This window comes from Vanellus vanellus (assembly GCF_965231255.1).
Source record: "Vanellus vanellus genome assembly, chromosome: 4".
NCBI classification, from domain to species: domain Eukaryota; kingdom Metazoa; phylum Chordata; class Aves; order Charadriiformes; family Charadriidae; genus Vanellus; species Vanellus vanellus.
In genome coordinates, this window is record NC_138909.1 from 41,286,356 (window position 1) to 41,300,365 (window position 14,010).

The window sequence follows — 14,010 nt, forward strand, 5'->3', positions numbered from 1 at the left end:
GACCGAGCCTAGATATTTTAGTAATTAAACACTTCAGGATCATAATGCGTGTGAGGCAACCACAGACAAAATCTATATTGGAGAAGGCCTTCAAGAATATTCTTTGCAAGTGAATTGTAACACTGATTACCTCTGTGATATAAGCCCCTAAGATCTATAAATATATGAAAGACCACATATCAAATAAATATGAATAAAATATAAATTATATTAGGTTCTCATTAATTTTGGTTTTGTTTTTCTTTTTTTTTTTTTACCATCAATTGCCTTTTCATCCAGATGTATAAATAACATAAAGAATGAAATCAAAGTACTGATAAGAAATCCCAGATCAAATTGCTTTCAGAGCCTGGATAAGTTTTCTGTATTGTTTGGAGGGTGGTTTTTATTTGTTTTTGTTTTTTGTTTGTTTTTTTTTTTCTGGTACACCCACGTATCTAATTCTCTCCAGCTTCCAAATCTTGTACAGTCTCAGAATAACGTCAAATCAATACACATCCAATACTCTTGCTTTTGCCTCAACAGAAAAGAGCTAATGGTGCTGACAGTCTTTGAAAAGCTTTCCAGTTGGCCCAATATGGAATAAATTATCCTGAAAAAGAAGTAGAACTCTTTTCCAGCTAAGCTATTATTGTAGTACATTCCATCAGCACTACCTTTAAGTGTTTAATAATACATTACTGCACAGAGAAAAGGCTAATGGAGGAATCTACCTATATTAGAGAAAAACTGGTGTATGATTTGTGTTTCCTGCTTTTTCTAAGAAAAGGACTCCTCAAAGAAGGAACTGTGATTTTTATATTGTAGCTTTAAGCATTGATTCTTTAAGGAGTGAACACTTTTAATGTAAAATGCCCATGTAATTTCTTTAGGAAGTAGTGTAGGAAGAAAAAGGAGTATAGCATTATGTTGCAATTTCTAAACATAGGTGCTAACCATGACTTTACTTCAAGAAGGTTCTTAAGCATGTGTCTCACTTTAATTCTGTAAATCTATTGATGCTATTATGACTTCTTATGTACTAGGACAACGCACACGTGTACTAAGGGATGTGCTCCTGCCACAAAAGGAGAAAGGATTTATTCTTGTGTATCATTTCTTCTTCCCTCCTCTCCTATTTTTTCTTTGCACATGTCCTTGCCTTTATATCCTCCTCCTCACAGATTTGACTTCATCTTCTGCCCTTCCGGTACTTATCTATCCACTTACTTCTCCAGAGAGGTCATCACACACATTTCGTTGATCAGAAGTATTAGATGCAGTAGTAGTTTGAGGAATCTCTGTTGCGTCACCACCATCCCCAACCCTCGCTGCGTTGCTACCTCTTCAGCAGTGACACCACCATTGTTTGTGGAGTTGTGCAGAAAAACACCTCAGGGTGAAAAAACACAAACAGGATTTAATAGGCAATTCTTGTTTCAGGTTATTCCTCTGGTTCATAGTGCAGTCTCAGACGTGGCTGGTTGGCACGACTGAGTTGCAGTCAACCGCAGTTAACCGCTGTACAGCGGTGGAAATAAACGGGCAGTCATGGAAAGGGTCAGGGCTGTCATGGGGTAGTGCTGAGGACGGTATTTCTGACAGTGCTTCATATCTCAGAATAAGGCCTGAGGGTGACACTGCTTTAAGGTCTTCCAGAAATGCAGGTGGCCTGATTTCCAGATGAGAAGTTGAAAAATCTGTGGGGTAACAGCTGTAGCGGTTGTAGTTGAGGACAGCCTGACCTCCTCCTTTTAGGAGGTAACTGTCTGTACAGCAGTTAAAAATCAAGAGGTTGTGTATACTGTGATCACAAATGCTTTAAAAAAAAATTACTAAATTCATAAGGCTGCAGGCTATAAACAATTGGAGTTTGCTTGTTTATAACATCTTTAAACTTTTGTCTATAAAAAGTTGAGATACATGCTGTACTTTTACAAATCACTTTTTGAGATCCCGTGTGAAGTCAAGCCTTGATATTGTGGTACAGAATTGCACTGAAAAGTCTGGGGGGCTGGCAGAGATACTGTAGATCTCATACGAGGGTGACACGATCATCCTATTCCCAAAACAAAAGTTTCACCCAAACTCAGCATCCTGAAGTTACAAAATAGCTGAAAAACACCAGCATTGATAAGTGATTTTGTGTGTGTATGCGGATCTTTAAACATGCAGGTTTTTTTCCTACTCTTTTTGTATTTTTTCGGATTGTATAGTGAGTCCATCTGAATGTGCATAATGGTATTCACCTGCAGCTTTTGGTAATAATACTGCCTGTGCCGGAGGATGATGGAAATTCCTCGTCTAACTTTTCAGAACATCTTTCAGAGTGAAACTCACCGGATAGTTATATAAAAAATATAAAAAATGGATTGTTCCTTGTTTGGAATCGGAAACTTTTCCCACCAAAATGTACAGTAATTTTTTAATAGGAACTGAGTTTTATTATTTGTATATTATCAACAAAAGGATTCTTTTCAAACTTCTATTTAGTTTGCATGTTATGAACAGAAAACATAAACAGTCACAGGATCAAGTATTTATTCTGGCTAATTTTCAGCTAGCATCATTCCATATATTTTTTTTAAACACAAAAAAGACTTTTGTAGATGTTCTGTTTTGTGTTTGTAAATGCTCTTGGCAGGAAGGATAGGCATAGAAAAGACATTTTACATGAAGCTCTTTGCTTTCAGATTTTACCATTTGTTCTTAACAAATAGATATACAGATTGGGAGAGTAAAAGAATAACAGGAAATTAAAAGAGAAAGAAACAACCACAACTAAACAAAAGCATCAAAAATCCTCTAACAGGATTGTCTGTGGGGGTTGTAGATCAGATGATTGACTACCATAAGCAAAGAGCTATTATTCTTTAGCAGTTAGTGGGCGGCAAATGTTCCATTTCCACTTATCTAGCATTGCTTTTGGTTTGCAACCAGACCATGGCTATGCTTTACAAGAGTAGAATTCACCTGGGTAATTATACTCTATTAGCAAGGTTAAAAGGGCAATGAGAAAGAGATAGAGTGGGAGAAATAAAAAAAGCATTGGTGGTGGTTTAGTACCAAAAATGGATGGGAAACTGTATGAACTTTACAGTGAAATTGGGATTTAGCCAGGGAGATGAAGAAATTATTCTTCCCCTTTTCCCTTATCTAGGATGAATATCCTTCTGTTGTGTTGTTGGATTTTAATTTTTTTTTTTTTTTTTTTTTTTTGTGAAAGAAGTCTGAACTGTAATAGCAAATTCCTCCACTCCAGTTTATGGGCATGTTATTGATTGTTGTGATATGACATGTTTCCTGATGTCATGGTGGTAATGTTCTCCACCAATTCCTCTATTTGTTGCCACACCAAAAAATTTTGTCATATGCTCATCATAAAAGAAACCCCATCAGATTGTCCATCTGTAGCAAATCCCAAATGCATTTGTATTCATTTTAAGAAATTCTGGTTTGTTGCACAAACCTCCACAGAGATGCTGAATACCTTCTATCAGCTGATTTTATTTCAAAGTTATTATCCAATATGACATCATACACTTATATATGCTATCCTCCTACATTGCAAGTAACTGGAATACATAAGACCTCAGACCCAGAGAAAATTTAATACCTTTCCCAATGTCAAATTGGAAAAGCTTGACTATTTCATATTTCGGTAAAAGGAGCTCTCTACAGTCTTGAGAGTTTTTTGATCAATTTAGCACATATCTAGCTTAAAAAAAAAAAAAAAAAAAGCCCTTCTTGCTTATGGAACCCATCACTGGAAGTAATACTGTATTAAGAATGAATGAGTGGACTGTCTAATATTAACAGTAGATATACATGGAAAATGCAGAGGTATTCTTCTATGATTCCCATTGCTGTGGTTATATATGATTATCACATAAATAGAGTCAAGACATTCATCTAGAGCTCTGGTTCTGTGTCTGCGTTGAAGTTGGAATTTATTTTTTGTAGAGCTGTGACCCTAAAAACTGCAAACACAGAGCAGGTTTCCCACAGTGCCCAGTCCTCTTCACACGCAGAAAGGGTGGCTCCTCTAATGAGCAAGTTGTAATTATCTGTTAGGGGCAGAAGATTGCTAGCTGAGATGCATAGAGGTCCAACGAACAGAAGATTCTAACTCTGTAATGAATCAAGTTTAAAAGTACCATATTTGAGATTTTCAAATTTGTATCTACATTTTGTCCAGTCGTTGGATTTATGAAGAATTCTGTTTCTACCAAGTGTATCTGTATACTTTCTCCTGAATTACATTAATTTACTTCAGTAAGCTACCTGCTTCTCAATTGCAAAATATATTTCCCATAGCACTTCTCATTCCTTCAATATTTTTTTAAAAGTTTCCTAAGCTTAGCATCTTATTATAGATGACAAAATTAAGGACACAAATTATTTTCATAGTGTTGCTTTTTATTTATCCATTCTGCTGTTTCCATAGTTCACGATAATTCCATTTATTCTTCCTGATGGCAAGTGCATTAATTAATTATTTACTTGGGTTGGTAGTGTATAGCAAGGAGGCATGAAAATGAAAGGATGGACATCTGAGGGAAGACTAGCTATACCTACTTGACCATCAGCCTGTGAATGACTAGAGCTCTGTATAATTTGTTGAAATACTTGGGAAAAATTTCTGCTCGACATTTTTTCTTATTATTTTGTTGAAATAAAAAAGAAACTACCTTTGACTAGCAACCAAAATCTGGCTATGAGTGGAAAGTAAGGAAAAGGAAAAGAAATAACTGGAGAGCTGGAAAAGAAGAGCTGGAAAAGCTGGAACAGAAGCAGTCTCTGAATTTTCTTACTCATGTGAAAGGCTCTCAGTTTCAGCTTTCCACCCCAATACTTCGTAGGGCTGCGATCATATTGTGTTTGCTAAGACATATGCTTGCCATTTTTCCTCCTTCTTTTCTTCTGCTGAACTGTTGATAGGAAGTACAACCCATCTCTGCTTTGGTGCTAAAGTGAAGTTGCAGATGTAGCTGACAGTTTATTGTTTAGCTTGGTGCTGATGGCTACCTTCCATTTCACCCAAGGGGAGTTCTACTCACTGTTTTGATAAATTACAGTTGTTGTCAATGGACGCTTTCCTTCCCTTTCTTCAATCCAGCTGTCTACAGAGTGCAGGGAAAATAGCGGACTGCCCAAGGTTAAAGCAAGAATGACATTTTGCTCTTGCCGGAAAGCTAACAGTGAGCAGAATAACTCTGCCTGAAGAAAAGGACTTATCCAAATATTCTTATTAAAAGATCTTTTCATTCCACTTGACATTCGTGCGTCTACTGATAGTAGTTATGTTGTTAGTGTATAACTCTCAAGCCAAGGCAATCATGACAGCAACTTTTTTTAAAGCAAATTAACTCTAGAGGAAACTCAACATTTTTCTGGCATTTTTGACATTGCTTTGAGGCATGTGCTTGCCTTTAACAGTAGCTATTAGACACCACCTTTTTTCAGGAAAGCAGGTTTTTGTTTAAGATGGGTACAGTTGAATCTCTTCTCTATAACAAACTGGTGTCTCACTATAAAGAAAGACAAATCTGACATTAATGCTCTTGAAACAAATCCGAAGTTTGATTCTGATCTAGTCTGTACTCGAGTTGAGGATCTTGTCATTAGAAGTCAGACTTTGAGAAACTGTAACTTCAGCATAAGCACTGAATAGAAACACTATTAGTTACAGACTCTAATTCGGACTGCAGTACCTCAAGACACTGATAGGTATGTTTTGAGTTGTAAGAAAGTCTGTAAAAATAATTATTTACATAGGAAAGAAAATTAAAGGGTCACCAAATACTTGCTCGATATTATTTCAGCTGGCGAATTTCTGGATGCTAAGCACTTGCGAGAAGTTTAATGTATTGTTAGTCTCGAAGAGTCTTGTCAAGAAAGCGATAAGCAGCCATTAACTGTCAGAGCAGTCAAGAGCCAAAGGAAAGATTCCTGTTGGCTCCTCACAGAGCTGCAAATACGAGCAGCCTCTCTTTGTGCCACTGGTTCAAACTACACCTTGCTGCTGGTCAGCTTAATGTAACTTTGATCTTCATTGATCTGTAGTCAGAACTTTCTGCTGAAGATGAAGAGAGCCAAGAAAGGTCAACTTTCTCACATTGCCAGAATGTTTTCCTGCATCAAACCTATTGAAGCAAGTTGCTTTAAAATCATTAGTTCTTTTAATGACCTTTCTACAAGTTCTTTGGTCTAAGATCTTAAAACATCTGCCAGAGCCTAACCACAAACATTTACAATCCCATATGACATTTTTCCATTCTCTTAATAAAAATACTAAAATGAAAAAATATTTTTGCTTAACTCTACTACTATCACATGCAGAAAGCGGGAGAAAAGTTAATGCAAAAAGGGAAAAGCATAAATGTAAAGAAAAGCTTTTTAGCTTGTGATTCAAGAGCACGCCAGTTAGTGAAACAAGGTATTGATATGGAAACAAGGCCAGAGAAATATTGATTTCTTGCAGTGAACTAAGAAACCTTTTCCCGCTCTCCCAGCGGCTTTGCATAAGGTTGATTTAAAAATTAGCATCCACCTCAAATTGAAATTTGATTCTAAAGTTACGCTTGAACTGGTGCCTGTGCTATTTGCTTGCTAGCGCTACACCTGAATTCAATCCCAAGTGACATATTAGTTGTAAAGACACACCTGAAATTACAGTCTTTGGAAAATAATTCTCAAACTTAGAAAGTGAATCAGGCCAGTATCCTTTTCTGTGTGGCTGTATCCTTCTCTGAACGCAGCTTGCTAAAGCTGAAGGATGACAAAGGTGATGATGGAGACTGGCTGTTACATGTAACACATAACTTTACACATAACTACATAACTATGGATGTTCCTTTTACAGATTGAAATCTAGTCGTCTAAGACTTTAAATTCTTGCCAGAGGGTAAAACACTAACCTAGGTATTTCACACATAATTGACGTTTAAGCGTAGTTCTAAATCAAAGCTGGTTGTTCAAAAATCCCTAAACAATGTTCTGTGGGACTGATAGTTTGTGTTAGGATCAAGCTTTCTGCCAGTAAGGTATTGTTTTTACTCATGCTCTTGATATTATTTGGGGCTGCTTCTGCATGGGGGATATATTTCCCTAAATTTCAGTTCAATTTCCATTAAGATTCAAAGAATTATTGTATGTCTTTTTCCTGTTGTTTCAGTGAACAATGGGCTAAGCACTAAAATTGTTGCTCTTGCATTGATGCAGTTGGATCATACTCAGGTTTCCCTCTGATTTTGAGTAGTAAATCCAAAAAATGTAAGACTGTACAACTCCTACAATTAAAAAAGGGTTCCTTTTGTATCTCATTATCATATTGCTTGGCTGAGATTTTAAAAAATAAGCCAGATTTAGCCAGAGAAGATTAAAGACTGAACTCTTACGCCGGAAGAGCTGTGTGCTACCCTTTGCAGTAGGATGCTCTACTTTGCCCCATAGCTATCTGTCTCCACTTAAATTACCTGCCAGTGAATACATGCAGTTCTCATTTGTTACCATGAAAATGTGAATAAATCTTAGGCATTGCTTAATTTCCATCACTCGCTTGAGGCTCAGCAGGCATATCACATTGCCACATGCCACTTTTCTTGACCTTGTATCCTGGAGAACTTTGAACATCTCAATATTTAAACATGAATGATGCATAGTAAGAACAAGTTGGTCAATCAAAAATCTGAAAATATTCTGAAAATAACTGTTGTGGATAATGAATCATCTTCATTTAGTAGTGTTGGCATTGATTTTCTGTAAACCAGCTGTTGCCAGTTTTACACGATCAAAGATTTCTGAGCAGTGAGCATGCTAATGGGGTTAAGCATGTAGCAGAATGACTAGGTACACTGTATTTTGGAAATGCAATTTTTAAAATGTGATAATGATTCTGTGAATCCTTAGATCATTATAGAGGCATAAAATACTATGGAGTCTGGCTGCCGGCAGTGAATTGTGACCCATGTACAGCTCTGGCCTGAGATGTGGGTAACTAGCTTAAAACTTGCATTACAATTTAAGAATTTAAAAGCTCAGTAGATGATTTCTCTCTCCTAGAGAAATAATAAGATAGCCTTCAGCAGTTTAAATGCAGAATCAATTTTCAAGGACAGAATTTACACAGTAAAACTGCTATTTGCTACCTTTAACAGAGAACTGTTTCCTCAAATGGGTACTGATGCCCAATGACCATTCTCTGGGCTGGTAAAGCCAGAGAGTTTTGCCTGCTCTCCACCCCTGCATTGGTATTTAAAAAAGATGTACAGCTAAAAGCAGAAAGAAAGTCTCATGCAGTGATAAAGAGCCTAGCAAGGTCTTGGACTCAGTTTATCCACCCAGGTCTTCTGGGTTCAGCACAAGTTGCCCTCAGTTGCTCTGTGCTGGTCTAGCCCATCCCCCAGCGTGACGGGATGGGCTTTTCCCTTGCCCTTTTCCCAAAGCATGGCTGTACTGCTGTCAGGCTCTACTTGCTTGCGTAGGACCTGCACCTGTCTCTCACCTCACTCACCAGTGCTGAGTTTGTGTGGAGCCATCACGGCCACCCCTGCACTTATGGGGTGGACATGGCAGAGGTGGCAAAGTGCTAAGGCACTCCAAGCAGCAAACTTAGAATCGTAGAATCATAGAATGGTTTAAGGTTGGAAGGGACCTTAAGGATCATCGAGTTCCAGCCCCGCTGCCATTGGCAGGGAAATGTTCCGCTAGACCAGGTTGCTCAACTCCCCATCCAATGTGGCCTTGAACACTTCCAGGGATGGGGCATCCACAGCTTCCCTGGGGAACCTGGTCCAGTGCCTCACCACCCTCTAAACTTCTAAAGGAGAAGCTTCATGAAAAGAATAAGTTAAAGTGAATATGTTTTAGCTATTTCTCTCTAAAGCCTTCTTAAAAATGTAAGTGCTTAGTATGAAATAGGGTTGCTATGATATATATATCGTCTCAAAAGGATTAATTATTGATGGGGAGTGTAAATTTTTGACATTAAAGTCTGAACGAACAAGAAACATATTAGGTGTGTGGAATTACAGAATTTCACTGCAGAAGCAGCAAGTATACTTGTACATTCAAGAAATGTTTGATTCTTTGTGCATTGAACATAAGTTTAGATAGAGCAAAATGTTAATCTAAGCCGGTGTGATTTGTTCTTCCGATTAAATTTAGTATCTTAGAAAATACCACTTTTGATACCTTTGTATTCCTTTGTATTTTCATGTGTTTTAAAAATAGTTCCTTAAGGAAGAAAATAATTTAAAAAAAACCCTCCAGTTACTTAATGATGCTTTCTGCATATCTTACCTTTATTCAGTACACTACAATAAAAGGGTTTAGGAAAATTCTTCCTTGTTTTTAAGTCCCAATGATGGTATAAAAAGCAGAACAATTGAACACATTGCTACTTAAATTTTAGTAAGTCAACTAATCTTTACTTGAAAAAAAGTTGCATCTAGACTTGATCATATATGATAGTTCAAGGGAGATACATAGCATTATTTTGTAGTCATGTAAAGAGACCTAGTATTTTTCAAAGGTGTCTGTATTGACAAAGTCAGCAATTTTAATAAGACCGTTCACAGAAAGCCGAAGTCATAAATGCTAAGTGAGCTCAGGCTTCTGCTTCAAATACCTTTTCACAAAGCTTTTTGTGCTGTTAATGCATCTTTACTCTGGACCTTAAGACTACTGCTCATGCCTTAGCTTTAATTAGCCTCTTGAAAAGAGGTGGGGGAGAAAGATCAGACTTTTCCTGCTGAGTGTACAGGCTTGACTCGTCTCTTTTCATCTTGCTACCTTTCACGGAACTGGCAGAAAGAATCCAAGCTGGTGAGGGAAAACAGGTTTTGATATTTCTGGGTACCATCTCCAGTGTTGTCTATGTTGTTCTTTCATCCAAGGCACTTTTATTTTCAAAATGAATAACTGTCGCCATAAAGAATCTTCACAAGTTTCTGAGAACATTATTTGCTCTCTTGAATGTCCTCAATGGTCTTGATTCAAATATCAAAAACTTTTCACAGAGTTGAGAAAGCTTTTTCATTCCCAAACCGGGGAAACAATTTTGGTGGTATAGCAATCGAGCCAGCTTTGCTTACAGGAAGGAATGCAGTTATCCAGTTGCTATAATGGAAAAAAATTACTAGTCGTTTCTGCTGTCGTTCCTGCTGTCGTTCTTGTGGCTGTGGTTTCTTTTTCATGGTTCTGTTTCAATCTCTGTGACCTTGCAGCTGCTGCAGCCACGTTGCTTGGTCTCAGAAATGAGGCTTTAGCATTTTTTTCCTTTATGCTGTGAAGACCGTGACCCGTTGACTTGTTATGATTTTTTAAAAGCTCTCCATAGAATTTAATCCAGTTGTTCACATCTGGAAAGTAGAAACAGAGCTGTCTGAAATTTTCTTTTCTTTTTTTCTTTTTTTCTTTTTTTTTTTTTTTTTCCAGTGGGGGGAATGAGGAGAGGAGGAGAGGTAAAGGGAAAGATGAAGATTTGAATTTTAGTTACTTCTACTGCTTGCTGAACTAGTGGTAGTGGTTTGTAGAAATTTAACCTACACGTTAACCTACACGTAACCTACAAGTTTTATTCTTCAGGCGATCGAAGTTTAACCCTGGCAAAATAGTTTTAAGATCGTTTTACCTGCTCAGATATGGAAGCACCCATGCAGAAAACAAAAGAAAAGGTAGCAGAAGATTCAGGGGCCAGACTGACCCTTCACGAGCAGTCAGCCCTGTTGTCCCCCCACGCACCCCTGACCCCGGGGCTGCGCAGCAGTGTCCCCTCAGTGGAGAGCATCCCTCTCTGCGATAGGGGTGTCACAGCCTTTCCAAGCCCCCTCTCTGCCATTTCCCAGGGGGGAAAGGTAATAGTCACTGCAGAGCTTATTTGATTAGGCTCAGCAGAGCACTTTATCTCTCCCATCAGTGTGCCTCAATGCTGCAGGGCAACAGATGAAGCAGGAGACGGTGTCCTGGTATCAGGAGCTGCTATCTAATCCAGGAGGCAAGCTGCATTTCAACCAAAAAATACAACAGGAAAGTTGACACCCAATTAGCCTACTGAAGCTCAGTGAAATTCAATGAAGATGAAAGATAGATACCCTTTAATAAATAAATCTTGAGGTTTCTTAAGTGGTTGAAATAACTTTACTGTACAAAAATCTCCATAGCAAGACACAATTATATGGCTGCCAGCGAAAAAGAAAATACCCCCACATTAAAATATGCCTGCATCCAGATTAAATACAACTTTTTGAGGTTACTAGGAGTTTCTGCTAAAATAAAATGACTCTCTCAAAAGTGGAACAAACATCTCCTTAGAAACCTTTGTTGGTGGGAATAGGTTTACATGGGCTCAGCCCCTCGGTGGCTGCACTCCAGCCAGTGAGCTCCTTCCAGCTTAGAATGGATACAGACAGATAGCAGAATAAAAGCTTTGGTGTTTGGGCTTCTTTTAATATTTTTTTTTATTAATTTGTCAGTATTATTTGAAATAATTTATTCGTTTAGCACTGATTTTTCCAATCCCTTCTCCCAGCCCCACACACTTCCCCCCATTTCTGGGGGGAAAATTTGTTGCAGTGGGAGCCAGTGAGCTGGACAGCAAGACCACATATTTTACGATCTAGATGTTTTCATTGTCCTAATTTGAATAGGACTTGTAATTGCATTGCTGATTGTCAGTGTGTTAACAGTACGGGACACCATCACACACTTCTCCGAGTATTACAAAAAGCAGATACAAGAGAGAAAGAAATGATTTACAAACTAGAAATCTCATGTGATGATTGATATTTATTGGCGCTATCTACAAGCTGACGCAACCTATAAATCTACAATGTTGATGGAAGTTTATTTATTACTGTGCAGTCAGTGAAATTAGTAATGTTCTGGACAGTAGTTTTCCTACTGAGGCAGTAAGAAAATTAGACGCTTTCACTGGCAAACAACCTGGAGCACTAGGGGGTTATACAATGAGATCTAGGAAATTTAACAATTTGTTGGTAGTATAGAACTGGTGGAGGTAACCTGGCAAAACAAAATTCACCAAAAATATTTCTAGTGAAAGAAAAATTTATGATTCAACATAAAGCTTAAAGACCTGAACTTTGGCAATGATAAGAAAAGAGAGTATTTATTTGGCTGCACCAATGAGGTGCTATTCATGCCTGTATAATTATATGTGATAGCATCCATGTGAATGTATTTGGTTCTGAACACCACAAAAGCAGAAGAAACACCTTAAGAAGTAAAGAGTATGGTCAAACATAAGGGTATTTGTAGGTATGGCTGGGTGGCAGATAAGGAAAGATTGGTACAGCTGCATGAAGAAACACACAGCCGAAGAGATAATATAGTCTATAATATCATAGAACTTTTCATCATCAAGTTGTCCTAATCCTCTGAAAATGAGTGAGTTGTGTTATTTCTTAGCAATAATAAAGTGGCATAATTCAAAGCAGTGAAAATAAATGGTGGGGAAAAATGTAATATTTTCAAAAGTTATAGTAAATGAATAAATGAAGTAATTGCAAGTATCTTTGGAACTACTGCGTGTGCATTAACTAAACTTATCTGTTAGATATGTAATTGCATATTTTGGCAATTTATTCACTGCGATAATTTCATAAGTCAATCTTCTCTGCTTTTCGGTTTTGTGGTAAGATTGCTCAACATGTTTTTGACTTGATAGTCTATATAACAAGGTCTGACCCCAAAATCTTCTACAAATTTATGTTGTAGGTATACTAAAGTGAGGCATTATGAAATATAACAGTTAGAATTTGTCAGATGTGTCATAAAGGCCGTTTCTAACCCTTTCTATGAGCTAGTTTTATATTTATTTCATTAATTCCTAATATTTTATCATCTGATTCTTTCCAAGACTTCTCTCATATTCATTCATTCATTCTGAAGATTAGAAAACTTATGGATAACTTGGATTTATTCTTACAAAAAAAAAAAAGTACTACATAAAAACCATTTTAGAGGGCCAGACACCGTGATCCTATGTTGATTATGGCTAAGGTAGAAATAAGGAACTATGCAGGTTCACTGTTTATTCCAGAACAATAAATATGAGATCCAAATATTATTAGTATAAAGGGTGAATAGAAGCAACTTTAGAAAGAAGGAGTTAAAGTAAATGGAAGGAAATTAAAAGCCAAAAATACTAATATTTTTTCTATTAATATATTTTTGTTCTCTTTGTGATGAAAAAAACTGTCACTAAATTTGATACCAAGCAGTGCATTCTATATGTTAACACTGTTAGATATTAATATTCAGTCTATTTGGACAAGGAAAACTCAAAAGTGATATTTCTACCCTGGCATTTCAAAATCATGTAAGGTTTTTGTTGATTTTTTTTTTTCTGGCAGTGTTCACTTTTTCCAGTAAGCTATACATCAAAAGTACTGTAGCTGCATAAACATGAGAAATACAAAGAAAATATTTGAATTTACTTTAAAATGTATCAATAAAAAGTGGGTTTCAGGATCTATTTGAATATATTTTAGTGGGTAATACTGGGAGCATGGATTAATTTGAGAGCACAAAATTTCTCAAGTGTACCATCTGTTATTTTTAGACGGTACCTTTATTAATGAGAAATTTGCTGAGTGAAGATCTTAAATAACACAGTCAAATGGGACTCCCATTCATGTACCAGTGGTAATAATAGCAGTTTGGGGTTTGGGGGTTGTTTTTTTTCTTTTTCTTCCCTGACTGGAAGTACACACAGTAACTCTATAAAAATACCGCTGTTGTCATAGGTATCTCTGAAACATCAGATGATCAGATATGAATAAATTTCTGATATTAAAGGCAGAAATACTTCCTCTAAAGCCAAGTTTGTGAATAGCCATTGTATCCTTAAAGGTCTGAATACTTTAAACTTGGAAGGAAATTAAAGACATTATCGGAATTGGAAGTTTTGGCTTATCGCTACTTCTTCATAACAGCAAATCCAGATTTAGTAAAATCATTTTGCTTAATAATAGCATGGAAAATGTCTTTGTCATTTCTGAGGCATTA